This window comes from Phyllobates terribilis, unplaced genomic scaffold (genome assembly GCF_046119375.1).
Source record: "Phyllobates terribilis strain yellow unplaced genomic scaffold, ASM4611937v1 Scaffold_3__8_contigs__length_932513732, whole genome shotgun sequence".
Lineage (NCBI taxonomy): Eukaryota > Metazoa > Chordata > Amphibia > Anura > Dendrobatidae > Phyllobates > Phyllobates terribilis.
The window spans coordinates 238211000-238238995 of record NW_027362763.1 but is presented as its reverse complement, the minus strand read 5'-3'; positions in this window follow the sequence as shown (position 1 = coordinate 238238995).

Sequence of the window (27996 nt, the reverse complement as noted above, 5' to 3'; positions counted from 1 at the left end):
TGACCCGGTGTCCAGTAGGGCACTCATAGGAATGCCATCCAGTACCACAGGCAAGACTGGACGTCCTCCCACATATTTGTCGCGCCAGTTCGATGGGCCTGATGATCTTTTTCCTAGGGGTTGGCCCTCTACCCTAGGTTGTGCCAGTTTAAAGGACAGTACCTTGCCATATGTCCGGGTTGATTACAGCGGCGGCAGATGGGTCGTCCGTCCTCGTTGTATCGGTCGCTGGGTCTTCCTCTGGCCGGTGGGGTCCTCCTTGGTCGACGCCACGGGATGTCCTCCGGTCCGGATGCCAGCTGGATCTTCCCTGGAGTAGAAACCTGTAAAGACTGCACAGTTCGGGTTAGCGCAGCAACGCTTTTAGCTAGCTCTTGGACCTGATGGTGCAGGTCTGGAGCCGGGTCATTGCTCAAAGCCTGCGCATCAGCTCCCACAGGCCCTGCCGACAAGGGCGCCGCCTCCTGGTGGTAAGTAGTAGTGGGGCGTCTGTGGGTCACAACGCCACCTGGTGCCGGTTCTCGGAGCACCCGGATGGCTCTGTCCTTGAACTGTGCAAATCCCAGATGAGGGTCCTGTAAGGCCATTGCCCGCAACTGGGTTCGGTGGGCATTGCAATATAAACCCTCTATAAATTGTTCAGTCAACAGCCTGTCCTCGTCTCCCACGCCGTCAGGGTCGGTCTGCTTAATGGCTCTCAGGGCCTCTTGTAGGTTCAGGGCATAGTCCCTTATACTCTCATGTGCCCGCTGTTTGCACCCGTAGAATCTAAGCTTGATCTCGGCTGAGGTGCGGGTATCAAAGGTGTCCCTCAGCCGGGTTAGTATCCCTGCGACAGTCCTCCCCCCAGGTGGCCAGGACTTTACCTCCCTTCGGGCTGCCCCAGTTAATTGGGCCACCAGGATGCTCACTTTTTGCTCTTCTGTGAGGGGGTACACCTGGAAGAGGCTATCCAGCTTTTCTCTAAAGTCATGCAGGGTATGTGACTCCCCTGAGTACTGGGGTAGCCAGGCCGCTCCCGGGATATAGGGCATGGTGAAAGGCATGACTGCAGCAGCGATGGCGCTGGCGGGGGTTGAGGCAGTGAAGCTCTCCTCCGTATCCGACATCCTCCTCCCCCCTAGTGGACCGTGGCCTACCTTGCGATGATCCTCTTCCGTAGGCCGCGGCTCCGCAGTAGATCGTCAGGGTTGAGGACCTTCCGTCGCGCTCCCGTGACGTCGGCGTCTGCTGGGCTCCTTCCAGGACCTTACGCGACGTCCAGACGTGAGGCGGGGCTTCAGTTCTCGCGCGCTTTCGGAGTCTATGCCCCTCTTCTTCCCGCGCGACGTCTTCAAGATGGCGTCCAACGGCGGGAAAACTCCACGGAAGGCGGGAAGAAGGCTGAAAATGGCGCCGGATGGCGGGAATCTTCACCGATGGCGGGAAGAAGGCTGAAGATGGCGCCGGATCGCGGGAATCTTCACCACAGGTAAGTTTGAACAGTCTCTTTCAGGCACGCAGTACCCGGTGGTTGCGGGCACGAAATCCTGCCGACTACGCCAAAGTTGATGCGCCCCTGGGCCTGTGTCGTGCTGCGTTGCGCACGCGGGAGCTTACCCGGAGCCGGATCTGTTGAGGGTTGTAGTCTCGTGGCGGTGACCCGGTCCGTGCCCAGGGAGTCAAACTGAGCGGCGATGTATCAGCGGTAGATGTTGGACGACTACGCCACCCGTTGAGTACAGCTAAGGAGCTGCTGCTGCAGGGCAGACCGCTGAGGCCGGTGGTAGGATTGTGCAGCGTGATAGTATAACCCCCAACGGGAGGGGTATGGCCTCAGGGCAGCCGACGTGGATGATGGGGGTAGCAGGAACCACTCGGAGACGGTACGGTGTAGTTCAGGGTCTTTACTGGTGACAAAGATAGACCCTCCCGGAGTACTGGCTAGCGATTGGGGCCTGGTCAGTCCTTGAGCAGATGGGATGTCCCCTGGCCAGGCGGAGTTGTAGGCCTCCCAAACTAACTGTACTCTTCTGGCTACCTTGCTAGAGGCGGGTATAAGTAGCCCACGTCCCTGAGTGTACCGTGTGGTGCTCACCCATATGGCCGGTGACTCGGGGCCTTCTAGTAGCTTCCGCTCCACGACGGCGGTGCTGGTCCCATGCGTGTGACCGTGCCTTCGGGTTTCTTGGCCAGAGGACCTGGAATCCCCTGCCTGACGGATTCTGCTGCTGGGTAGGAGTTAGTCCCCACAGCCTCGGACTCCGGGTCCGGTAAGAAATCTTCTCAGTCAGGGCGAGCTCTGCAGCTGCCAGCCCCTGACTCCTTGTAATACTGCTCCCACAGATCTCCTGATGTTCTGTTCCTATATTTGCTTCTTTTCTCTGTCTCTACTTCTTCTCTACTCACTAACCCTGCCTCAGCCCCAGTTTTATATAGGGGAAGTTCTTCCCCTCCCAGGACTGGGCAGGAGGTGTGGCATGCATAGGATTCCTGACCAAGAGACCTCCCACCTGCTCTCAGACATAACATTGCTGTTACTGTGGAAACCAGATCCCTGGGGTGCCACATTTACAAGGGACTAGGTACATTATAGTGTGTGCATAACTAAAGGGGCGTACTAGGGACTAGGTACATTATAGTGTGTGCAAAACTAAAGGGGCGTACTAGGGACTAGGTACATTATAGTGTGTGCCTTACTATAGGGGTGTACTAGGGACTAGGTAAATTATAGTGTATGCATAACTATAGGGGTGTAATAGGGATTAGGAAAATTATAGTACGTGCCTAACTAAAGGGGCGTACTAGGGACTAGGTACATTATAGTGTGTGCCTTAATATAGGGGTGTACTAGGGACTAGGTAAATTATAGTGCATGCCTAACTATAGGGGTGTACTAGGGATTAGGAAAATTATAGTACGAGCCTAACTAAAGGGCAGTATTAGGGAATAGGTACATTATAGTGTGTGCCTAACTAAAGGGGCTTACTGAGGACTAGGTATATTATAGTGTGTGCCTAACTAAAGGGGCGTACTAGGGACTAGGTACATTATAGTGTGTGCCTAACTAAAGGGGCGTACTGGGGACTAGGTACATTATAGTGTGTGCCTCACTAAAGGGGCATACTAGAGACTAGGTACATTATAGTGTGTGCCTAACTAAAGGGGCGTACTAGGGACTAGGTACATTATAGTGTGTGCTTCACTAAAGGGGCATACTAGAGACTAGGTACATTATAGTGCATGCCTAACTATAGGTGTACTAGGGATTAGGAAATTTATAGTGTGTGCCTAAATAAAGGGGCATACTAGAGACTAGGTACATTATAATGTGTGCCTCACTAAAGGGGCATACTAGAGACTAGGTACATTATAGTTTGTGCCTAACTAAATGGGCATACTAGGGACTGGGTATATTATAGTGTGTGCCTAACAATAGGGGTGTACTAGGGATTAGGAAAATTATAGTACTTGCCTAACTAAAGGGGCGTACTAGGGACTAGGAAAATTTTAGAACGTGCCTAACTAAAAGGGTGTACTAGAGGCTAGGTACATTATAGTGTGTACCTAACTGAAGGGGTGTACTAGGCACTAGGTACATTATAGTGTGTGCCTAACTAAAAAGGCGTACTAGAGACTAGGTACATTATAGTGTGTGCCTAACTAAAGGGGCGTACTAGGGACAAGGTATATTATAGTGTGTGCCTAACTAAAGGGGCGTACTAGGGACTAGGTATATTATAGTGTGTGCCTAACTAAAGGGGCGTACTAGCGACTAGGTATATTATAGTGTGTGCCTTATTAAAGGGGCGCACTAGGGACTAGGTATATTATAGTGTGCCTAACTAAAGGCGTGTACTATAGACTAGGTATATTATAGTGTGTGCCTAACTAAAGGGGCGTACTATTGACTAGGTACATTAAAGTGTGTGCCTAACTAAAGGGGCGTACTAGAGACTAGGCACATTATAGTGTGTGCCTAACTAAAGGGGAGTACTAGGGACTAGGTACATTATAGTGTGTGCCTAACTAAAGGGGAGTACTAGGGACTAGGTACATTATAGTGTGTGCCTAACTAAAGGGGCGTACTAGGGACTAGGCATATTATAGTGTGTGCCTAACTAAAGGGGCGTACTAGGCACTAGGTATATTATAGTGTGTGCCTAACTAAAGGGGCGTACTAGGGACTAGGTATTTTATAATGTGTGCCTAACTAAAGGCGTGTACTAGAGACTCGGTATATTATAGTGTGTGCCTAACTAAAGGCGTGTACTAGAGACTAGGTACATTATAGTGTGTGCCTAACTAAAGGGGCGTACTAGGGACTAGGTATATTATAGTGTGTGCTTAACTAAAGGGGCGTACTAGGGACTAGGTATATTATAGTGTGTGCCTAACTAAAGGGGCGATCTAGGGACTAGGTACATTATAGTGTGTGCCTAACTAAAGGGGCGTACTAGGGAATAGGTATATTATAGTGTGTGCCTAACTAAAGGGGCGTACTAGGGACTAGGTATATTATAGTGTGTGCTTAACTAAAGGGGTGTACTAGAGACTAGGTACATTATAGTGTGTGCCCAACTAAAGGGGCGCTCTAGGGACTAGGTAAATTATAGTGTGTGCCTAACTAAAGGGGCGTACTAGGGACTAGGTATATTATAGTGTGTGCTTAACTAAAGGGGCGTACTAGGGAATAGGTATATTATAGTGTGTGCCTAACTAATGGGGCGTACTAGGGACTAGGTATATTATAGTGTGTGCTTAACTAAAGGGGCGTACTAGGGAATAGGTATATTATAGTGTGTGCCTAACTAATGGGGCGTACTAGGAACTAGGTATATTATAGTGTGTGCCTAACTAAAGGGGCGTACTTGGGACTAGTTACATTATAGTGTGAGCCTAACTAAAGGGGCGTTCTAGAGGCTAGAAACATGATAGTGTGTGCCTAACTAAAGGGGCGTACTAGGGACTAGGTACATTATAGTGTGTGCCTAACTAAAGGGGCATACTAGGGACTAGGAACATTATATTGTGTGCTTAACTAAAGGGGCGTACTAGAGGCTAGAAACATTATAGTGTGTGCCTAACTAAAGAGGCGTACTAGGGACTAGGTACATTATAGTGTGTGCCTAACTAAAGGGGCGTACTAGGGACTAGGTACATTATAGTGTGTGCCTAACTAAAGGGGCGTACTAGGGACTAGGAACATTATATTGTGTGCTTAACTAAAGGGGCGTACTAGGGACTAGGTACATTATAGTGTGTGCCTAACTAAAGAGGTGTACTAGGGACTAGGTACATTATAGTGTGTGACTAACTAAAGGGGCGTACTAGGGACTAGGTACATTATAGTGTGTGCCTAACTAAAGAGGCGTACTAGGGACTAGGTACATTATAGTGTGTGACTAACTAAAGGGGCGTACTAGGGACTAGATACATTATAGTGTGTGCCTAACTAAAGGGGCGTACTAGGGACTAGGTACATTATAGTGTGTGCCTAACTAAAGGGGCATACTAGGGACTAGGAACATTATATTGTGTGCTTAACTAAAGGGGCGTACTAGAGGCTAGAAACATTATAGTGTGTGCCTAACTAAAGAGGCGTACTAGGGACTAGATACATTATAGTGTGTGTGACGCGCCCCTGGGCCTGTGTCGCGCTGCGTTGCGCACGCGGGAGCTTACCCGGAGCCGGATCTGTTTAGGGTTGTAGTCTCGTGGCGGTGACCCGGTCCGTGCCCAGGGAGTCAAACTGGACGGCAGTCTGTTAGCGGTAGAAAATGGTTGATGACTACGCCACCCATTGAATGCAGCCAGGGGGCTGCTGCTGCAGGGCAGACCGCTGAGGCCGGTGGAAGGATGGTGCAGCGTGATAGTATAACCCCCAACGGGAGGGGTATGGCCTCAGGGCAGCCGACGTGGATGATGGGGGTAGCAGGAACCACTCAGAGACGGTATGGTAGCGTTCAGGGTCTTTACTGGTAACAACGATAGACCCTCCCGGAGTACTTGCTAGCGAACGGGGCCTGGTCAGTCCTTGAGCAGATGGGATCTCCCCTGGCCAGGCGTAGTTGTAGGCCTCCCAAGCTGACTGTACTCTTCTGGCTACCTTGCTAGAAGCTGATGTAAGTAGGCCACGTCCCTGAGTGTACCGTGTGGTGCTCACCCGTATGGCCGGTGACTCGGGGCCTTCTAATGGCTTCCGCTCCACGATGGCGGTGCTGGTCCCACGCGTGCGACCGGGCCTTCGGGCTTCTGGGCCAGGGGACCTGAAATCCCCTGCCTGACGGATTCTGCTGCTGGGTAGAAGTTAGTCCCCACAGCCTCGGACTCCGGGTCCGGTAAAGAATCTTCTTAGTCAGGGCGAGCTCTTTAGCTGCCAGCCCCTGACTCCTTGTGACTCTGCTGCTTCCTATGCTGCTCTTGTCTCTACTCTTCCTGGACTCACTAACCCTGCCTCAGCCCCGGGTTTATACAGGGGAAGTTCTTCCCCTCCCAAGGCTGGGCAGGAGGTGTGGCATGCACAGGATCCCTGACCAAAGGACCTCCCACCTGCTCTCAGACGTAATATCTCTATCACTGTGACAACCAGACCCCTGGGGTGTCACACTCCCCCCTAGTGAAATTTAGTACTCCGGGACTAAACACTTTTTAGAAAAATATAACAAGGTATATCAAAGAACAATAAAATACAATAAGGAAACACAATAAGATGGTCACGGATGTCCGCAACCGGGTGCAGTCTTTGAAGAAAAGCAAAGGTGTCCATTTCACCAACACAGGGAGACGTAACCAGGTAGGGGTCTGTCCTACCCCGAGTCCTTAACAGTCTCTAGTCCATCCTGGGTTACGCTCCAACTATATACAAAGGATTCCCGGTAAATCCACCGAAGACTCCTAAAAACAACTAGAAACACAAAATTACACACAAGCAACAATAAACAGGTAAACATTGTAAAACAACTTAAATATTTAGATCCTCCAACGTGCGGGTAACTGGCCTCTAGTGGCCCTAGTGGACCTACGGAGCTGACTGTCTGGCCCTGAACTACAGGGTGTAGGAGCTGTCAAGGGTAAACTGGGCAGCTGTCTACCGGCTCTTTGTCTCACTAGGGGTACGGCAGGCTCACTATAAGCAGAGGGTGGATTCTCCTGTTCCGCTTGGGTGGAGTCTTCTGCCTCCTGGACCGGCTGCTCTTCCAGCTCTACCCGTTGCTCCGTAGGTTCTTGGGATGATGGTTGGAGGAAGGTGAGTACGGGTACCACAACTGCACCATTGACTTGAGTCCAAGACCGAGGGAAGTCCCCGAGCACGGTACTAACCATATCTTCCCTTTCTTCCACGGGTCGATGGTCTTCCTGTTCCTCCTCAGGGTTCCTCAGTTGTTCGGGGCACTTCTTCAGGTGGTCCCGGGATACAATGGCTGTGGTTTCCCCTCCGTCTTTACTGATGGTACAGACCTTCGGGTTCTCGTGGCTTGAGGGCAGTACGGTGTACGGGTCCTTCTCCCACTGGTCGTCCAACTTGTGGAGCCGTCTCTTCCTCTTCAAGACCTGCTCTCCGGGTACCAGGGGAACAGCGGGAGCATACTGGTTTTAAGTCTTCTCTTGTCTTTCCCTAGCCTGACAGAGACTTCGCTCCACGCTCTCCTGTACTTTCCGGTACTGCTGCTGCCTCTCTGTGTCCCAGTCTGTTTCTGGTGAAGTGTCCTCGGGCGTCAGGACTCCCATTTCCAGGTCAACAGGTAACTTACCAGGTCTTGCCCTCATTAGGTAAGCCGGGGTACAGTTGGTGGAACCTACCGGGATGTGGTTGTATAGGTCCACCAGATCGGGCAACTTCTCAGGCCACAGACTGCGTTCTTCCAGGGGCAACGTTTTTAGAAGATCCATTACCACCTGGTTCATTTTCTCACAAAGTCCATTAGTTTGCGGATGGTAGGGTGTCGTCCTTATCTTCCGGCAGCCATACAGATTGCAGAATTCCTGGAAGACCTCCGCTTCAAAGGCAGGTCCCTGGTCCGTCAGCACTTGGTCCGGGTACCCGTGTGAACGGCAAAAGTGCTGCTGGAAGGCTCTAGCTGCTGTTCGAGCCGTTAAGTCCTTGACGGGGACGACAACCAGAAACCGGGAGTAATGATCCACGATGGTTAACGCGTAGACGTAGCCACTTCTGCTGGGGGTCAGTTTTACATGATCCAAGGCTACCAGTTCCAACGGTTGCCGGGTGACGATGGACTGCAGGGGAGTCTTCTGGCTGGCCCGGTCCTTCCTTCTCAGATTGCACGGGCCACAGTCTCTGCACCACTTCTCGATGGTTCCCCTCATGCCTACCCAGTGGAACCGCTCGCGCAGCAGGAACTCCAGCTTTTTCCACCCGAAGTGTCCAGCTCCGTCGTGGTATGCCTCCATCACCATGGCTGCGTCTCTTCGTGGCACCACTACTTGCCAGAGTAGTTCATGCGTCCTGGAGTTAACCATTCTGCGGCACAACTTCCCCTTGTAAAGGAACAGTCGACTCTTCTCTGCCCATAGTTGTTTGGCTTCCTCTGGAGCGTCTGATTCCAGGCTAGCCTCCGGGCGAGTCAGCATCTCCTTCACCAGTCGGACGGCAGGGTCGCTGTCTTGCATTTCCGCCCAGTTGTAGTGAGGTAAGGGGTTCAACGTAGCAGCCTGCTTACTCCTTACCCGGTGGGAATACTGGATAGTCCCATGATGGTGGAACGCAGGGAGTTCAACTTCTTCCAGTCCCTCCGGATCTTCTCCTCCGTCCGGCAGGTTGGGCATCCTGGACAGGGCGTCCGCGTTGGTATTGGAGCGCCCTGCCCGGTATTTAATTGTGAACTCGTAGTTGGACAGACGGGCCATCCACCTCTGCTCCAGGGCACCGAGTCTTGCCGTGTCCAGGTGTGTCAGCGGGTTGTTATCCGTGTATACGGTGAACCGGGAAGAAGCGAGGTAATGCTTAAAGCGCTCGGTGACTGCCCATACCACGGCCAGGAACTCTAGCTTAAATGAGCTATAATTCTCGGGATTCCTTTCGGTGGGTCGCAGTTTTCGGCTGGCATAGGCGATTACTCGCTCTTTCCCCTGCTGAATCTGGGACAGTACGGCTCCTAGCCCGACGTTACTGGCGTCGGTGTAGAGGATGAAGGGCTGGCTATAGTCCGGATACGCCAAGATTTCATCCCCCGTGAGGGCCATCTTCAGCTGGCGGAAGGACTCTTCCTCTAGCTCTTCCCATTTGAAGGGCGGCTTCTGGTTCTTGGCCTTCCGGGACTGGCCTATCAGGAGGTCCTGCATAGGCGCCGCCTTTTTGGTGAAACCGGGAATAAACCTTCGGTAGTAGCCTACCAACCCTAGGAACTGCCGCACTTCTTTTACGCTGGAAGGGCTTGGCCATCCTTTGATTGCGGTGATCTTATCGGGGTCGGGAGCCACTCCGTCAGCGCTCACCACGTGTCCCAGGTATTGCACCTTTGGTTTCAGGAGGTGACACTTGGAGGGTTTCACCTTTAGGCCGTAACTCGCCAGAGCTTCGAACACCTCCGCCAGGTGTTTCAGGTGGTCCTCATACGTTTTGGAGTATACGATGACATCGTCCAGGTACAACAGGACCGTCTCGAAGTTTCTGTGGCCCAGACAGCACTCCATTAATCGTTGGAAGGTTCCTGGGGCGTTGCAGAGTCCGAACGGCATGCAGGTGAACTCGCTAAGTCCCATCGGGGTGGTGAATGCGATCTTCTCCCGGTCCGCCTCTGCTACAGGAACCTGCCAGTACCCGCTAGTGAGATCCAAGGTAGAGAAGAAGTTAGCAGATCTTAAAGCAGCCAATGACTCCTCTATCCTTGGTAAGGGGTACGCATCCTTGTGTGTGATACGGTTGATTTTCCGGTAATCTACACACATCCTCATGGTGTTGTCTTTCTTTTTGACTAAAACTAGTGGGGCTGCCCAGGGGCTACAGCTATCCCGGATTACCCCAGCCTCCTTCATGTCTCTAAGCATCCCCTTGGCGTGTTGGTAATGTGCAGGGGGTACGGGTCGATACCTCTCTTTTATGGGAGGATGATCTCCCGTGGGGATGCGGTGTTCTACCCCCTTGACTCGCCCGAAGTCTAACGGGTGTTTACTAAACACTCTCTCATACTCTTGAACCACCCGATAGACTCCTTGTTTCTGGTGTGAGGGAGTGGAGTCAGTACCCAGATGTAGTTGCTGACACCAGTCCTCCATGTCTTTCTTAGAGCCGTTACCTTCCTCCGGGTGAGATGGAGGCAAGGGTTCCACAGATTGTATAGAATTTTGATTAGTGGTATATAATTTGGCTAGCGTGGCATACCGGGGCAGGTACACTTCCCTCTCCCCGATATTTATTATGCGAACGGGCACCCTCCCATGGCGTACATTGACCACCCCCCGTGCTGTCAAAATGGTGGGCCTACTGTCTGAGTAAACTGGTTCTACCATTGCCTGGTAATCTCTACCTCTCAGACCAATAGCTGCCCGGCACCAAATCATCATTTCACTTTTTGGGGGCATGGCAATAGGAAAAGGGTCACACATTCTTACGCTACCAATCTCACCGCCGGAGAGTTCCACTTGTTGCCGTTGCATCAGTGCCCGGATCTCTTTCTGCAGCACCCGCTGCTCGCCGGAGCTGGCATTCTTGGCAACCTGCTGTAAAAGGAAAATCACCTCTGCAAGACAATTTTCAATTACATTAGTTCCTAGAGTTATTTTTGGGTGACTCTCATGTTTGTCAATATCTACAATGATCAGTCCCTGTGCGGCCAGTTCGACTCTACCAATTTTGATGGTCACCTCTTTAAATCCGATCTGTGGCACGGGCTGACCATTGCTGGCGATGATACTCAAGTCGTCGTCAGGGTAGCGGGTAATATCCGAGTCATTCCAGTACTGCTTGAAGAGCACGTACGGGATGGTGGTGACCTGTGACCCGGTGTCCAGTAGGGCACTCATGGGAATGCCATCCAGTACCACAGGCAAGACTGGACGTCCTCCCACATATCTGTCGCGCCAGTTCGATGGGCCTGGTGATCTTTTTCCTGGGGGTTGGCCCTCTACCCCAGGTTGTGCCCGTTTAAAGAACAGTACCTTTCCATATGTCCGGGTTGATTGCAGCGGCGGCAGATGGGTCATCCGTCCTCGCTGTATCGGTCACTGGGTCTTCCTCTGGCCGGTGGGGTCCTCCTTGGTCGACGCCACGGGATGTCCTCCGGTCCGGATGCCAGCTGGATCTTCCCTGGAGTGGAAACCTGTAAAGACTGCACAGTTCGGGTTAGCGCAGCAACGCTCTTAGCTAGCTCTTGGACCTGATGGTGTAGGTCTGGAGCCGGGTCATTGTCCAAAGCCTGCGCATCAGCTCCCACAGGCCCTGCTGACAAGGGCGCCGCCTCCTGGTAGTAAGTGGTAGTGGGGCGTCTGTGGGTCACAACGCCACCTGGTGCCGGTTCTCGGAGCACCCGGATGGCTCTGTCCTTGAACTGTGCAAATTCTAGATGAGGGTCCTGTAAGGCCATTGCCCGCAACTGGGTGCGGTGGGCATTGCAATATAAACCCTCTATAAATTGTTCGGTCAACAGCCTGTCCTCGTTTCCCACTCCATTAGGGTCGGTCTGCTTAATGGCCCTCAGGGCCTCTTGTAGGTTGAGTGCATAGTCCCTTATACTCTCATGCGCTCGCTGCTTGCACCCGTAGAATCTAAGTTTAATCTCGGCTGAGGTGCGGGTATCAAAGGTGTCCTTCAGCCGGGTTAGTATCCCTGCGACAGTCTTCCTCCCAGGTGGCCAGGATTTTACTTCCCTTTTGGCTGCCCCAGTTAGTTGGGCCACCAGGATGCTCACTTTTTGCTCTTCTGTGAGGGGGTACACCTGGAAGAGGCTATCCAGCTTTTCTCTAAAGTCATGCAGGGTATGTGACTCCCCTGAGTACTGGGGTAGCCAAGCTGCTCCCGGGATATAGGGCATGGTGAAGGGCATAACTGCAACAGCGGTAGCGCTGGCGGGGGTTGAGGCAGTGGAGCTCTCCTCCGTATCCGACATCTTCCTCCCCCCTAGTGGACCGTGGCCTACCTTGCGATGATCCTGTTCCGTAGGCCGCGGCTCCGCAGTGGATCGTCAGGGTTGAGGACCTTGCGTCGCGCTCCTGTGATGTCGGCGTCTGCTGGGCTCCTTCCAGGACCTTACGCAACGTCCGGACGTGAGGCGGGGCTTCAGTTCTCGCGCGCTTTCGGAGTCCACGCCCCTCTTCTTCCCGCGCGGCGTCCTCAAGATGGCGTCCAATGGCGGGAAAACTCCACGGATGGCGGGAAGAAGGCTGAAGATGGCGCCGGATGGCGGGAAACTTCACCGATGGCGGGAAGAAGGCTGAAGATGGCGCCGGATGGCGGGAATCTTCACCGATGGCGGGAATCTTCACCACTGGTAAGTTTGAACAGTATTTGCTTTTCAGGCACGCAGTACCCGGTGGTTGCGGGCACGTGATCCTGCCGACTACGCCAAAGTTGACGCGCCCCTGGGCCTGTGTCGCGCTGCGTTGCGCACGCGGGAGCTTACCCGGAGCCGGATCTGTTTAGGGTTGTAGTCTCGTGGCGGTGACCCGGTCCGTGCCCAGGGAGTCAAACTGGACGGCAGTCTGTTAGCGGTAGAAAATGGTTGATGACTACGCCACCCGTTGAATGCAGCCAGGGGGCTGCTGCTGCAGGGCAGACCGCTGAGGCCGGTGGAAGGATGGTGCAGCGTGATAGTATAACCCCCAACGGGAGGGGTATGGCCTCAGGGCAGCCGACGTGGATGATGGGGGTAGCAGGAACCACTCAGAGACGGTATGGTAGCGTTCAGGGTCTTTACTGGTAACAACGATAGACCCTCCCGGAGTACTTGCTAGCGAACGGGGACTGGTCAGTCCTTGAGCAGATGGGATCTCCCCTGGCCAGGCGTAGTTGTAGGCCTCCCAAGCTGACTGTACTCTTCTGGCTACCTTGCTAGAAGCTGATGTAAGTAGGCCACGTCCCTGAGTGTACCGTGTGGTGCTCACCCGTATGGCCGGTGACTCGGGGCCTTCTAATGGCTTCCGCTCCACGATGGCGGTGCTGGTCCCACGCGTGCGACCGGGCCTTCGGGCTTCTGGGCCAGGGGACCTGAAATCCCCTGCCTGACGGATTCTGCTGCTGGGTAGAAGTTAGTCCCCACAGCCTCGGACTCCGGGTCCGGTAAAGAATCTTCTTAGTCAGGGCGAGCTCTTTAGCTGCCAGCCCCTGACTCCTTGTGACTCTGCTGCTTCCTATGCTGCTCTTGTCTCTACTCTTCCTGGACTCACTAACCCTGCCTCAGCCCCGGGTTTATACAGGGGAAGTTCTTCCCCTCCCAAGGCTGGGCAGGAGGTGTGGCATGCACAGGATCCCTGACCAAAGGACCTCCCACCTGCTCTCAGACGTAATATCTCTATCACTGTGACAACCAGACCCCTGGGGTGTCACATGTGCCTAACTAAAGAGGCGTACTAGGGACTAGATACATTATAGTGTGTGCCTAACTAAAGAGGTGTACTAGGGACTAGGTACCTTATAGTGTGTGACTAACTAAAGGGGCGTACTAGGGACTAGGTACATTATAGTGTGTGACTAACTAAAGGGGCGTACTAGGGACTAGATACATTATAGTGTGTGCCTAACTAAAGGGGCGTACTAGGGACTAGGTACATTATAGTGTGTGCCTAACTAAAGGGGCATACTAGGGACTAGGAACATTATATTGTGTGCTTAACTAAAGGGGCGTACTAGAGGCTAGAAACATTATAGTGTGTGCCTAACTAAAGAGGCGTACTAGGGACTAGGTACATTATAGTATGTGCCTAACTAAAGGGGCGTTCTAGAGGCTAGAAACATTATAGTGTGTGCCTAACTAAAGGGGCGTACTAGGGACTAGGTACATTATAGTGTGTGCTTAACTAAAGGGGCGTACTAGAGACTAGGTACATTATAGTATGTGCCTAACTAAAGGGTCGTACTAGGGACTAGGTACTTTATAGTGTGTGTCTAACTAAAGGGGCATACTAGGGACTAGGTACATTATATTGTGTGCTTAACTAAAGGGGCGTACTAGAGGCTAGAAACATTATAGTGTGTGCCTAACTAAAGGGGCGTACTAGGGACTAGGTACATTATAGTGTGTGCCTAACTAATGGGGCGTACTAGGGACTATGTATATTATAGTGTGTGCCTAACTAAAGGGGTGTACTAGGGTCTAGGTACATTATAGTGCATGCCTAACTATAGGGGTGTACTAGGGATTAGGAAAATTATAGTGTGTGCCTAACTAAAGGGGCGTACTAGGGACTAGGTACATTATAGTGTGTGCCTAAAAAAAGGGGCATACTAGGGACTAGGTACATTATAGTGTGTGCCTAACTAATGGGGCGTACTAGGGACTAGGTACATTATAGTGTGTGCCTAACTAATGGGGCGTACTAGGGACTAGGTACATTATAGTGTGTGCCTAACTAAAGGGGCGTACTAGGGACTTGGTACATTATAGTGTGTGCCTAGCAATAGGGGTGTACTAGGGATTAGGTGAATTATAGTACTTGCCTAACTAAAGGGGTGTACTAGGGACTAGGAAAATTTTAGTACGTGCCTAACTAAAAGGGTGTACTAGAGGCTAGGTAGAATATAGTGCATGCTTAACTTAAGGGGCATACTAGGGACTAGGTACATTATAGTGTGTGCCTAACTAATGGGGCGTACTAGGGACTAGGTACATTATAGTGTGTGCCTAACTAATGGGGCGTACTAGGGACTAGGTATATTATAGTGTGTGCCTAACTAAAGGGGTGTACTAGGGACTAGGTACATTATTGTGTGTGCCTAACTAAAGGGGCGTACTAGGGACTAGGTACATTATAGTGCATGCCTAACTATAGGGGTGTACTAGGGATTAGGAAAATTATAGTGTGTGCCTAACTAAAGGGGCGTACTAGAGACTAGGTACATTATAGTGTGTGCATAACTAAAAAGGCGTACTAGGGACTAGGTACATTATAGTGTGTGCCTAACTAAAGGGGCGTACTAGGGACTAGGTACATTATAGTGTGTACCTAGCAATAGGGGTGTACTAGGGATTAGGTAAATTATAGTACTTGCCTCACTAAGGGGGTGTACTAGGGACTAGGAAAATTTGAGTACATGCCTAACTAAAAGGGTGTACTAGAGGCTAGGTACATTATAGTGTGTGCTTAACTAAAGGGGCATACTAGGGACTAGGTACATTATAGTGTGTGCCTAACTAAAGGGGCGTACTAGGGACTAGGTACATTATAGTGTGTGACTAACTAAAGGGGCGTACTAGGGACTAGGTATTTTATAGTGTGTGCCTAACTAAAAAGGCGTACTACAGACTAGGTACATTATATTGTGTGCTTAACTAAAGGGGCGTACTAGAGACTAGGTACATTATAGTGTGTGCTTAACTAAAGGGGCGTACTAGAGACTAGGTATATTATAGTGTGTGCCTAACTAAAGGGGCGTACTAGGGACTAGGTATTTTATAGTGTGTGCCTAACTAAAAAGGCGTACTACAGACTAGGTACATTATATTGTGTGCTTAACTAAAGGGGCGTACTAGAGACTAGGTACATTATAGTGTGTGCTTAACTAAAGGGGCGTACTAGAGACTAGGTATATTATACTGTGTGCCTAACTAAAGGGGCGTACTAGGGACTAGGTATATTATAGTGTGTGCCTAACTAAAGGGGCGTACTAGGGACTAGGTATATTATAGTGTGTGCCTAACTAAAGGCGTGTACTAGAAGTTAGGTACATTATAGTGTTTGCCTAACTAAAGGGGCGTACTAGGGACTAGGTATATTATAGTGTGTGCCTAACTAAAGGGGCGTACTAGGGACTAGGTATATTATAGTGTGTGCCTAACTAAAGGGGCGTACTAGGGACTAGGTACATTATAGTGTGTGCATAACTAAGGGGGCGTACTAGGGACTAGGTACATTATAGTGTGTGCCTAACTAAAGGGGCGTACTAGGGACTAGGTATATTATACTGTATGCCTAACTAAAGGGGCGTACTAGGGACTAGGTATATTATAGTGTGTGCCTAACTAAAGGGGCGTACTAGGGACTAGGTATATTATAGTCTGTGCCTAACTAAAGGCGTGTACTAGGGACTAGGTACATTATAGTGTGTGCCCAATTAAAGGGGCACACTAGGGACTAGGTACATTATAGTGTGTGCCTAACTAAAGGGGCATACTAGGGACTGGGTATATTATAGTGTGTGCCTAACTAAAGGGGTGTACTAGGGACTAGGTATATTATAGTGTGTGCCTAACTAAAGGGGTGTACTAGGGACTAGGTATATTATAGTGTGTTCCTAACTAAAGGGGAGTACTAGGGACTAGGTACATTATAGTGTGTGCCTAACTAAAGGGGCGTAGTAGGGACTTGGTATATTATAGTGTGTGCCTAACTAAAGGGGCGTACTAGGGACTAGGTATATTATAGTGCTCCCTCTTATGCCAATCTTTTCTTAGGTGGGAGGATAATGCATGTGTGGCCCCAATTGTCCTTTGTAACAATGTTTTGCATTGGTTCCGTTTTTTTGATAACATCTTTTTTCTTAGGACTGGCTCCTTTTCTGACTGAGGAGAATTCATATCAGGATTTAATCATAATCCATCATCACACTGACCTCTAATATTTCTTTTTCCTCAGTAGAATTTCTGGATTTGAAAATTTCATTAGAAAATTCAAAAGGCTCACATTAGAACTATATTGTTTTTAAAGACAAAAGCTACACACAGCCTATTACACTATCATAGTTTTTATCCTGCTCATTTACGGAATGCCATTAAAAAACGTCAATTCTTGCGAATCAGGCCTAACTGTAGTGCTATGGAAGATTTTCATGCTGAAGCCCTGGATTCACAGCCAGATTTAAAGCACAGGGTTATCCACAGAGAATCATCTCCTGAGTTTTTCGACATTCGGTACAAAGCAACCGGCAGGAGATTTTGAAGCCACACCCTCAACGAACAACTTCCACTATTAATGTGATAACTCCCTACAACAACCAGTGGACCGAGATTTATCAAATCCTGCATAAAAATTGGGGCATTCTACTGTCACGTGCGTATCAAGTGTGACAGACAGTCGCTTTGGATTCGGCTATAGTAGGTCACTACGCTTGGCATTGCAGACGCCTTCTTGATCCTCTCATCTCTGTAGTGTAGTGATATGCTTCTCCCTTTAGGATCCAGCAGGGCCTCAACTTTCTGCTGATAATTGACACACCCTTTCTTAATAGTTAAATACTGTCAGTGTCTCCAGAGAGTCGCCAGTGATAGTTCTATGTTCCTCTGTCCATACCTGGAGTACTAGTAGTCGGTTAGTTTCTTCTTGGAGTTCCCTTGGAGTTGGCATTTTCTCTCTGGTGTCTTCTCAAGCTAAGTGTATCCCCTTTGTTTGTTTACTTTGCTGTCTTTAGTTACAATGGGGCCTGACTAGTGTTCACTCCGTCCCCTCCCTACTTAAGGCCTAGCTCTAGGGACATTCAAGGATTAGGTTTCCTGCTCAGCAATAGGTGCAGAACCTATATAGGGACTATATGGTAGTCAGGGTGATATTAGATTTGCCTATAGATCTCCACTCCCCCTTTCCCTAGTTGTTGGGCTACCTTCCCCCTCTTTCAGTCGTTGTACACTTGTTCCACCCCTCACCTTGCGTGACGTCTACTCAATGAAACCTGACATACATACATACATATATACAGGACTGAAACTGGTAGCCAAAAGAGCAAAAAATCTCAAAGATTGTCTTACTAATAGCCATTTTTCTACTCAAAATTGGGGAGGGGTCATAAATTAGTGTGTTCTTACCCTTGTGGTGGGCTTTTACCCTTGTGGTGACTTATGTTGATACTACAGTTGTGCACATTATATTGTGTTGTGCAATTTCTACATACTTTGGTGTTTAGTTAAATCATAATTTTTCACATGTATCAACTTGTACATTCTCACTTTATTAGCCGATGTACCTCTTTGGATATGACTCCTACTCTGATGTGCCTGCTGACCCACCGGTGATTGTACATAGTATGGGCTGCTATTTATTATATCTACATGGGTACATTTTATTCAATGACATTTACATGGTATCCATTGTATATAAGTTTTCCTTTGATGGATCTTATAAACATATATACAGTGTCATGCCAAAGTATTCACCCCCTTGGCTTTTTACCTATTTTATTACATTACAACTTGTGTTTCAATATTTTTCTAATCTGATTTGTATGTGATGTATCAGCACTAAATAGTCTAAGTTGGTGAAGTGAAGTGAGAAAAATATAGGCATACATTAAATTTATGGGATCAGATAACTAAAAATTGTTAGGTGCATATGTATTCACCCCTTTTGCGATTAAACCACTAACATTTTCTGGTGCAAGCAATTACTTTCATAAGTCACATGCTGCCAAGAGAGGGCCACCAACCAAAACTATCAGCATGGGCAAGGAGGGAATTAATCAGAAAAGCAGTACAAAGACCAAAGGTAACTAAAGGAGTTGCAGAGTTCCCAAGCAGAGACTGGAGTATTTTTCCATATGACCACAATAAGCAGTTCACTCCATAGAGGTTGCTTTTATGGAAGAGTGTGCAGAAAAAAGCCTTTACTTACAGACAAAAATTGTAAGGCTCATTTTGAGTTTGCCAAAAGACATGTGGGAGACTCCTCAAATATATGGAGGAAGGTGCAGTGGTCAGAATGAGACCGAAATTGAACTATTTCGCCACCAAGGTAAACGCTATGTCTGGCGCCAAGCCAACACAGATCCATCACCCCAAGAACACCATCCCCATAGTGAAACATGGTGGGGAGGATGTTTTCCAGCAGCAGGATCAGGGAAAATGGTCCAAGTTGAGGGGAAAATGGATGGTGCGAAATACAGGGATATTCTTGAGCAAAACCTGTTTCAGTCTGTCAGTGATTTGAGACTGGGACAGAGTTTCACCTTCCAACAAGACAATGACCCAAAGCATACTGCTAAAGCAACACTTGAGTGGTTTAAGGGGAAACGTGTAAATGTTTTGGCGTTGCCTAGGCAAAGCCCAGACCTTAATCCAATTGAGTATCTGTGGTCAGACTTGAAGATTGCTGTTCACCAGAGAAAACCATCTAACTTGAAGGAAGATGTGAAAAACTCATAGAGACTTATCCAAAGAGACTTGCAGCTGTAATTGCTACAAAGGGAGGCTCTAGAGAGTACTGACTTTAGGGGGGTGAATGGTTATGTACACTGAAGACGAGCGAAGGGGCTGTGACAAGCAGCTACCCGCGCGTGCACAGTGAAGCTGTGTGTAGATCCCAGCTTCACTGTGTGTGGTCAGAGCCGCTCGTCACAGCGCATGCGTGGCTCCCAGATCAACAAGCGCGGCTGGTAATAACATACTGCGCAAGCCGGGAACAGAATTAAAATGGCATGGGTGGTGCCAACCCTGACTAAATATGATGAATCACCCCTATGACGAGCAGGTATGATATAAACATATAAAGTGTTTTTTACACATGATATTAGCGCCGATTTTAATGAAAAAAGCATGTTAGTGATGCACATTGCATCACTAACAACGCAATGGGGCAGTTTCCTTTAATTCAACCCAGAATTGTGTTTGCCTTTTTTGCTGCTGCATCACAATGTTGACTCATGTTCAGTTTGTGATCTATTAGTATACCCAAGTCTTTTTCACATGTGCTGTTGCTTAGCCCTATTCCTCCCATTCTGTATATGCTCTTTTCATTTTTCCTACCCAGATGTAGGACTTTGCATTTCTCCTTGTTAAAAACCATTCTGTTAGTTGCTGTCCACAGTTCCAGTTTGTTTAGATCTTTTTGAATTCTTTCTCTGTCTTCTCTAGTGTTAGCTATCCCTCCTAGCTTTGTGTCATCAGCAAATTTAATCAGTTTACCCTCAATTCCTTCATCTAAATCATTGATAAAGATGTTGAACAACATAGGGCTCAGGACAGAGCCTTGTGGTACCCCACTTGAGACATTCTTCCAACTGGATGTGCAACCATTTATGACCACTCTTTTGGTCTGATCACTAAGCCAGTTATGAATCCACCTAACAGTAGCCTTGTCCATTCCATAGTTGGTCATTTTTTCAATAAGGATGATATGAGATACTTTATCAAATGCTTTGCTGAAGTCAAGATATACTATATCTACTGTGTTTCCCTGATCCACCCAGTCAGTGATTCTGTCATAGAAGAAAATTAAGTTAGTCTGACATGACGTATTAGTTACAAACCCATGTTAACTCTGGTTAATCACTTCATTCTCATGAAGGTACTTGAATAAATGTTGTTTAATAATTTGTTCAAAGATCTTTCCTGGTATAGAAGTAAGACTCACAGGCCTATAGCTCCCTGGGTCCACCTTCTTCCCCTTTTTTAAGATAGGGACAACATTCGCTCTTCTCCAGTCTTCTGGGACTTCTCCTGTTCTCCAAGAATTTTCAAAGATTATGGAGAGTGGTTCAATAATTTCCTCAGCCATCTCCTTCAGTACCCTAGGATGTAATTCATGAAGACCTGGAGACTTGAACTTATTTATGTTAACTAAGTATTCCCTCACTATCTCTCTGTATATAGATTGTGTAGATTATTCTATCACTTCGTTAGTACAGTGAAGATCAGTTGATGTTACATTTACTTTCTTTGAGAACACAGAAGCGAAATAGGAATTTAAGTTTGGTCTTCTCAGCATTATTTTTTACCACTTTACCATTTTCATCCTGAAAAAAATCCTATAGCTTCTTTAACTTTTCTTTTACTTTTGACATACCCTCAAAATCCTTTCTTATTGCTTTTGACATCTCTTGCAAGCCTTAAGTCATTATCAGCTTTAGCTAATCGGATACATGCCCTGCAGGTTCTGCAGACAGCATTATATTCTTCTTTAGATATGCCTCTTTCTTTCCATTTAATACACATTTCTTTATTCCTTTTAGCATATGTTTAAGTTCTGTGTTCATCCATCTTGGTTTCCTTAAATACTTCCTTTTCTTCCCTCTTTTAGGGATTGTTAACGATTGTGCTTTGAGAAGCTAATTTTTCAACATTTCCCATCCTTCCTGGACATTTCTGTCCTTAAAGACATCTAGCCATTGGATCCCTCCTATCCTCTTTCTGAGTCCCTTAAAATCTGCCTTTCTGAAGCCCAATCTTAAAGTCTGAATCTTCATAGGTCTTCCTCCTCTAGTTATCCAAAACTCCTTGGGGCCGGTAGTCCCACTTCCCCTGTACCAGGCAATACTCACTGTCTCCCAACTTTTGGTTGACCCACAGATTTTGTATCTTCTGCCAGTATAGTCTGTAGTCACAGTCTACGCTCCTCCAGACGACAGATAACATGACCGAAGCCCATGTATTCAGCAGCAACAGTCCTTAAGAAATTTCATCAAATCCACATCCCTCAACCGTAGCATGTAGATCCAGCCCAGCTGGCAACTCCATAGTCCATCCATCCATGGGATGCAGGACCTCAGCCTAGATCCTCACACATCCATGTCACTGCCCAACTCCTGAGTAAACTTGTGGCTTCTTGCCCTCCCTCCCTGAGATCAGCCCCCTGAATGGGCAGAAGTGTTCACACCCTCCCCTTAAACATTTGCTTTTAGCTCAAAGAATGAAGAATATTCCAGAAGCCCATCACCTGGAACTGCATGTGAGACCCTCTGCATCTACTGTCCCCATGCACAGAAAGGGACTAGTGCCTGGGAGAACAATGGAATGATTGTGTTCCTTGATTACTAATTTTGGGTCTGGCCTTATGTATGCATAAGATCCAGCCTGCACATCTTCCTCTGCTTACTGTCACTGAATGGAAACATTGATTCCTGAGGCTGAGCTGACGAGCAAGCAAATCTCTAATAAAACACAGCAATAAGATGGTAACTGGTGCTCCGTGCTGCGGACTCTGCTTCACGTTCATTGGTCCAATAGTCTTTAGAAAGGCCAGCTCCTTACACCGCTCTGCTCACTGTCTCCTGCAATGTCTTTAGCGTCAATTCTTTCCACCACCGAGAGCTGAAACCCCGGACATTTTCACGGTAGTTTGTAACTTCCAGCTTATGGTGGTTGTATGGCCAGATACTCCAGTCTCTGCTTGGGAACTCTACAGCCCCTTCAGGGTCACCTTTGGTCTCTATGATGTCTCTTTGATTAATGCCTTTCTTTGACCGGACTGAGAGTTTTGGTGGGCGGCCCTCTCTTGACAGGTTTGTTCTAGTACCATGTTCTTTCTATTTGATGATATAGGATTTGGTGGTGCTCCAAAGGATCATCAGAGATTGGGATACTCTTTTATAACCCAACCCTGACTTGTACTTTTCAACAACTTTTGTCCCTGACTTGTTTAGAGATCTCCTTGATCTTCATTGTGTTGTTTGGTTAGTGGTGCCTCTTTTTTAATGGTGTTGCAGCCTCTGTGACCTTTCAGAAAAGGGGGGTATATACTGACAGACCATGTGACACTTAGATTGCACACAGGTGGACTTCCTTTCACTAAGCATGTGAAGGTAATTGCCTACACTAGAAATTTTTAGGGGTTTAATAGCAAAAGGGGTGAATACATATGCACATGCAAATTTTTAGCTATTTAATTTATGCCTATATTTTTCTCTCTTCATTTCACCAAATTAGACTATTTAGTGCTGATTGATCACACACAAATCGGATTACAAAAATATTTAAACACAGGTTGTAATGTAACAAAATAGGTAAAAAGCCAGGAAGGAGGATTTTTTCGCAAGCTACTGTAACTGATCCACTCATCTCATCCTCACTTTTACTACATTTTGAAACAAGGTGAATCAGCACTGGTCATTAGAGATGAGCGAATCAGGTACAATTCGAATTTGTCTGGTCCCATGGATTTTCCCTTGGAAATTCAATTGACGGAGAAGTTATTCTCCGCAAATGTAATGTCTCTTATGCCCTGTGCTCTCTCCAGACCTATAGTAAATATAGTAGTATGTAAAAAATAAAATGTGTGCATACATTGAACACTCCCGGGCCTATGAAACCCAGAAGTTCCAGTCTAGCATAAAAGACTCTTGGATTTCAGCATGGCCGACGAGAATACTAAAATTTTTATGGTCAGCAGCCACTATTTTGCTGAATCCACAAGTAATTGAGTTACAAAAAAAATCTGAGTTTTGGCGAAAGGGGATTTTTAAAAAAATTAGAGGAGAATTCAATTCCAATCCCAAAATGATTCGCTCATCTCTAGTGGTCATGTTCTACCCTAAGGAAATATATTCTATTATTGTGTTTAGGTTTTGTCAGGGAGTACAGATCACTCTCTTAATAGCTACTTTCTGTATCTTGCATCCATTCTGCAAGCTCAATTAGAATAAATGGGACAGTCACAGACATTTTAAAGTCAAATCTTTTTTTGCATGAATATTATATTACCTCATAGGTGACCAAATATTTTTTCCCAATTTTGATTTCTCTCCCAAGTTTTTTTTTTACTTTCACTTAAAAAGCTTTGAGATTTAAGAAAAAAAAAACCATAATGAAAAACAAAACCATGTGTAGAATATATAGAACAGGCCAGTGTGGTCACCCGGGCAGTGGCTCTGTCATTGACTAATGGTACCAATGTGAAAGATGACTGTTTATACAGAAAGCTGATCCGTCCTAGCAGCAGAGTCCACACATTTTATCTTGTTAGAGCACATTCATCTCCCTGTGTATAGAATATGTCAGGAATAAGTCACACAAGACAAATTACTCCAGGTGTCAAGACATGTTGATCAAGTGTTACGCTCTTTCAAAGAATATTGTATGCATGATACCACTTAATTCAGATAGGGGCCATTTGCAGATGCTGGATTAGAGACTGCACGCGTGCAAAATGATTACGATGCATCTATGAAGGAATATGTACTAAATTTGCAAAATGTTTTGATCATAAAGCTCCTATGCAAACTGATCTATCTCCATGGTAACAGATAAACTATCCCTGTTTAGCCTGATACTGCGGTCATAATTTGTTACATACTGAAATTCTTGGTAACCCACTCAATACATGACTGCAGGATAAGAGTATACAGGGTTTGTTTGTCGCCTGTAACCATGGAGATACAAAGGTTTGCATAGAGCAACATACCCCGAAACATAGGCAATGCTTAATTAACATATGCAAATTTTTCATTTTAGATACACTGGAATATTTTACAAACAATTACAAGCTTTCCAGTATTGAGATTCACACAAATATTAAGTTCTTGAAGGTCCTAGACCCCAAGCCAAAATCTTTAACTACGCTCCACCACTAGTGTTGAGCATTCCGATACTGAAATATCGGGTATCGACCGATATTCACGGTATCGGAATTCCGATACTGAGTTCCGATACTTTTAGAATATCGAATACCGGAATCGGAAGTTCCCATAATGCCTGCGCTCTGCAGTGTCTCTGAAGGATGACAAGCTGGATGGCAGCGCTCAGCTTACTGAACTTGTCATTTAGTGTAAAGGATTTATTTAAAAAAAATAATAGTGTTGTCATGCACCGTCTCTTTAAAAAAGCCGGCCGGCAATTCAGCAGCGGTACCCAACAATTTATAACAGAAAGAATAGAGCATCACACATAGATTAGATACATAGAAACATGTCAGTCACATATATAAGAAGTACAGTGACAGTGTTGCTTACTGTACTTGTCATTTAGTGTTAAAATAAAGGATTTATTTAAAAAAAAATTGGCGTGGGGTTCCCCGTAATTTTAGTCTCTAGCAGAGGTTAAGCAGACAGCTGGGGCAGATGTTTGAAGCCTGGGAAGGGGCTAATACCCACGGAGATTCCCAGGCTACTGATATCAGCCCCCAGCAGAATACCTAGCCTTTACTAGCTATTAAAATGGGGGACACCCCAAAAAAATGACATGGGGTCCCCCCTATTTTAATTGCTAGCAAAGGCTAGGCAGACAGCTGGGGGCTGATATTAATAGCCCAGGAAGGGTGCCATGAATATTGGCCCCCTCCCAGGCTAGAAACACCAGCCGTCAGCCGCCCCAGAAATGGCGCATCCATAGGAAGCCTTATACTGAAGCTACAGAAGCAAGACTTGGGAGAATTATATGTAGATGGGTAAGGAATTGGCTAAATGATAGGAAACAAAGGGTCGTCATAAATGGTATATTCTCTAAATGGGACATAGTCAGCAGTGGGGTGCCGCAGGGATCTGTGCTAGGACCTATTCACTTTAACATCTTTATTAATGACCTGGGGGATGGGATTGTGAGTAAAGTGTCAGTTTTTGCTGACGATGCCAAACTATGTAGAATATTAAAATCTGATCTTGACATTACGATATTGCAGAACGATCTGGATAATATGACTGAATGGTCAAACACTTGGCACATAAGGTTTAATGTAGATAAATGTAGAGTAATGAACCTAGGACGGAGTAATCCTATTGTTGCATATACATTAAATGTAAGTATACTTGGGACTACAGAACAGGAGAAGGATTTGGGTATTCTGGTTATGAGTAAGCTGAGCAGCAGTGCTCAATGTCAAGCAGCTGCTGCAAAAGCAAACAAGATTTTAGGGTGTATAAAATCTCGTGATACCCCTTTATAAATCACTGGTGAGGCCACATTTAGAATATGGAATCCAGTTTTGGGCTCCACATTTTAAAAAATATATTCAGAAGTTAGAGTCAGTTCAAAGGAGGGCAACTAGGATATTACAAGGGATGGAAGGCCTCTCATATGATGAGAGGTTGAAAAGGTTGAGCTTGTTTAGCTTAGAAAAACGACGCCTCAGAGGGGACCTCATTTACATGTATAAATATGTGTGTGGTCAGTACAAAGGTCTAGCCCATGACTTATTCCTTCCAAAGACTATACCACTCATTACGGGTGGAAGAAATGCGATTCCGGCACCTAAACAGGAAAGGGTTCTTTACAGTCAGAGCAGTCAGGCTGTGAAATGCCCTACCACAAGAGGTAGTAATGGCAGATACTATAACAGCGTTCAAAAAAGGGCTGGATGATTTTCTCGATACACATAACATTGTGGGCTACAGTTAAATTAGACAAAATGTTACACCTATAGTAGTACATTTGATCCAGGCTTCATGTACTGATCGCCTTTCTCTGGGTCAAGAAGGAATTTTTCCCCATGATGAAAATTGGCTGAATGTATCATGGGGTTTTTGCCTTCTTCTGGATCAACAGATTTAGGTACAGGAATTTTAGTAATACCATAACAGTAATACAAAAATAAAACTAATTAAAAAATTATAAACTGGTTTATTTGTAATTGTAATAGTGCAGTAATGATAAAAATAAAAATGGTAATTCATTTGTGAGGCCTAGTTCCAATAAGTTAGTGTAGTGTTGGTATGGGGAGTTCAATTGGGGGAGAAAGGTTGAACTTGTTGGACCTAGGTCTTTATTCAACCTACGTTACTATGTTGCTATGTTACCAGTGCCTGTCACTTCTGTTTCCACTTTGGTAGCTGGGAGGTGCTGCACTTTTATTGTGCTTGACGCTCAGTGGCAGCACTGCAATCCTGTTTAATTCTTAGTTCTGTTGGTGCTGCTCAGTCAAGGGAGCTTTGGTGTTAATACCTAGTTTCTTTCTGTGAGCCCTATGTGGGGCTGTGATCTATTTGAATGCCTGAACCTCTTACTCTCACTGCCAGTTAAAGTTTCTCTTCTCTGGTTGAGTATTTTGCTATCTGCTCCTGCTTTGCTTGTTGAATTCCTGTTATCTGACAGTGGCCTGTCCCTTGACCATTCTTTGTCTTCTAATTTGTGCCCTCCTGGTTCTGACCTGGCTACCCTGACTTATCTTTCCTCTTTTTTTGAACTCCAGCCAGCAACCCTTCTGTAGATGCAATCCAGTGGATCTTGTAGTAGTACCAGATCCCTGTACAGGGGTTAAAGGGTGAAGTCTGGGTTTCCTCTGAAATCTGATAGACACAATAGCTTGGGCCAAGTCCGTCCAACGTAGCCTTTTTGATCCTGCGGCCTCAGACGTTACAATATCTAATGCCTTGAACAGCACTGGTGTCTTCCTTTGTGGCAGAAGGGCCTGTGAGCCCCTTCAAGCACCAAGACCCCTGTGTGACTGCTGCCTCTGCATCCCCTATAACTATGCCCCTGTGTCGATGTAATGTTTAATGAAGCAAGTGCTTTGCGGCGAGGAATTGCTGAGAGTAAAAAAAAGCAATTAACCTAGGGAAACCAAACAGCCGACAGACCAGATATTAGAGTAAAATTTTACAGCAGCAATTTAGTTTGTATTTGAAATGAGCAGATTCGGTAGCGATTCTGCAAGCTGTAAACACTAATATCAAACTTATGTGCTTTAGCATCCTGTCATTTATGTCAGACATGCTAATAGCATTTCTGATTGAAACCTGTAAGGCACGTGGGAGATTTCTACAGTTATTCTATAATGAATAATTCATACGGAAAGTTATCTCTCCAACCATCCTTGAAGTTAGGTATGAAGGATGATTTATGGTTATGCTAACAGATAAGACTGGATCTCAGTTTTGAAGAATTCTGTAAATTGCATCTTAATGGGGCAATTATAAAATCACAGGAATATGAGGATCTCAGGTTCATAACTTTACAGTGAACATATGGGATGTTGTAATAGTTTGGTTAAGTTTAGAAATGTTTAACATACAGCAGAATTATTTCCTATTTGTTGCATAAAAAGTCAATTAAGCCAGCAAATATGCTGAGTGTACACAAAGCAGGGGGGATAGCTTGGGTCAGCTGATTGTACAATAGTTGTCAGAGCTGGCACAAACCTTGCTTGGCTTTGCAAATTCAATTGTTATATGGTGAGAGGGTGCACTATAATAGAGCAGCCCAGGGAGAAGAACGATTTGATCAGATGTTACATTCTGTATATAAAACAAGAGTAGGTTATTGACACCATATTAAA